Source organism: Octopus bimaculoides, chromosome 13 (genome assembly GCF_001194135.2).
Source record: "Octopus bimaculoides isolate UCB-OBI-ISO-001 chromosome 13, ASM119413v2, whole genome shotgun sequence".
NCBI classification, from domain to species: domain Eukaryota; kingdom Metazoa; phylum Mollusca; class Cephalopoda; order Octopoda; family Octopodidae; genus Octopus; species Octopus bimaculoides.
The window spans coordinates 13,445,586-13,448,222 of NC_068993.1; the positions used below are offsets into that span (position 1 = coordinate 13,445,586).

The 2,637-nt window shown below is 35.3% G+C and overlaps 1 protein-coding gene across 1 annotated transcript in view; it reads left to right on the top strand.

Annotated features, from left to right (window-relative positions):
• The window catches only part of LOC106873667 (uncharacterized), a 127,806-nt gene that overhangs the window by 106,755 nt on the left and 18,414 nt on the right, over positions 1 to 2,637 (top strand). The gene's annotated exons all lie outside the window — the stretch shown is intronic.

Sequence of the window (2,637 nt, forward strand, 5' to 3'; positions counted from 1 at the left end):
ATAATAATAATAATAATAATAATAATAATAATTTCAAATTCTAAACCCAACACATTTGGGGTGGGTGCCTTGACTAGTCGATTAAAATGACCTTTATTTTATCGACCCTGAAAGGATGAATGGCGAAGTTTAAGATGGACGACTATAGGAGAGACTTGTAATTCCCCTGGTTAAACATATTTTGTGAGATGTAATATCCCTGTTCATAGCGATATGTCTCCTAGCTTTGCGCTCTTAGTTCCAATTCAGTTGAGGTCGACTGTGTCTTTCATCTTTTTGGGCTCCATAAAATTACGTACCAGTTGCGCACTGGATATGATGGAATCGACTGGTTCTTCCCCAAATTTCAGGACTAGAATGTTATTTCTAGCAAAAACAGTAGTAGAAATGTCATGAATATTTTGTTATTGCAAAAGTTATATAGTCTGTATACTCGCTACTTCTTAATATTTGATTTTCTTTTCGTCTGTTTGTTTGTTTTTTTTTTCATTGTGTTTTCTCCACAGTCGCCGATTTCATTTTCCTTTTCTAATTAATTATGTATTTTGTTTAGAGAAACATAATACCCACGAGGAATGTTCGCCATCAAAACCTTTATATTACACAAAAACTAAACCTACGTAGTACACTCAGCAATCCATTATTTACATAGTCTAAAACATATATACATACAAATATACATACATATATCTATCAACATTTCTTTACCTTTTGTCTCACCCGTGTGTGTACGTGTGTGTGTCTGTGTCTCTGTGTGTGTACACTCATTATCCTTGTGCGTATATCTAAACAAAAACTAACATTGGTTCCCTATTCATATAATTGATTTAAAATTCGTTTATCCCTCTATTCGTCTCCTTGTATCCTTTCATTTTTTTAATAACTAGTTCATGGTATTTGTACGTTTTGTATTATCACGTTGCCATTTTATATAAACTAAGTTGTGAATCCAGTTTACAGAAGATTTTTTTTTAATGTGCATGAAACTTAATATACCTTGTTGCTTGCTTCTTGTACACTTATTTTATATAGGGGAGCAATACTCTACGTACATACCTTTAATAGTGATTTTACTAAAAGGGTCCGTTACAGGATATAACAGTACGTTAAGCAATTGAACTTTTAACTAATACGATTACAAGCCTTACATTCATTTCAAATTTTCTCAGAAGGCCAGCAATGTCAGAGTACGTGGGTGTTAGTCGATTAAGTCACCCCCAGCGTTTAACTGGAACTTATCTTATCAATCCCGAATGACGGAATTTGAACTCAGAACGCAAACACGGACGAAATGCCGTAAAGCATTTCACCTGGTGTGCTAATGATTGTGCCGGCTCACCGCCTGCTTGTATTTCAATATTAGAACCATAATTACTTTTTGAGTTCAAATTCCACCTAGGTCGACTCTGCTTTTCATCCTTTCAGGTTCGATAAATTAAGTTCCAGTTCCGTACTGAGGTCGATATAAATGACTGGCCCTACCTCCCCCAACATTTCGGGCATTGTGCCTAGAGGAGAAAAGAATACATAAGAACCATAATTCAAGTGGCTTACAGAAGAATCTTAAAATATTACTCACATATAGGCGCAGCAGTGGCTGTGTGATACGTAGCTTGCTTACCAACCACTTGGTTCCGGGTTCAGTCCCACTGATTGGCATCTTGGGCAAGTGTCTTCTACTATAGCCTCGAGCCGACCAAAGCCTTGTGAGTGGATTTGGTAGACGGAAACTGAAAGAAGCCCGTCATATATATATATATATATATATATATATATATATATATATATGTGTGTGTGTGTTTGTGTGTGTGTGTGTGTGTGTGCGTGTGTGCGTGTGTGTGTGTGGATATGTCTGTGTGTCTGTGTTTGTCACCCCCACCATCGCTTGACAACCGATGCTGGTGTGTTTACGTCCCCGTAACTTAGCGGTTCGGAAAAAAGTGACCGATAGAATAAGTACTAGGCTTCCAAAGAATAAGTCTTAGGGTCGAATTTCTCGACTAAAGGTGGTGCTTCAGCATGGCCGCAGTCAAAATTCTTCTAGGGTTTGGCATATTTTTCAAGAACGAATAATGAAAAGAAGAGGAAAAAGAAACTGCTTAAACTGGAGAGCTGTAATGTGTGTTTGTAAATGCATAGATACGTAGGTATGAGTATGTACGTACATAATGCACACACATATACGAGTATGAAAATATATATATATATATATAAACGAGTAAGAGATATATTGCTCCTATAAACGAATACTTACTTTTTAACATACAAGTAATGGCGAGTTTAATACAGAAAACTTATTTATTGTTATCTGAGAATTATTACATTCATAATCTGAGTTAATATTAGTTTGTCAACGTATTCTTCAGCGTATGTATGAGAATTCTATGCATCTTGAACACAGGTTTTGTTATGGGGCCAAGTTTTACTTTTGTGTATTTTGTCTCCATTTCAGAAGCTGATGTCTGTATTGTGATGATTTGTGTCTTGAGAGTATTCTGAATTTCTGACACACATACTCACACGCAATAATATATGTATATATATATATATATACACACGCTCTCTATTACATTCGTGAATACACGCATATACACACATATATATAGATATATATATATATATATATATATATATATA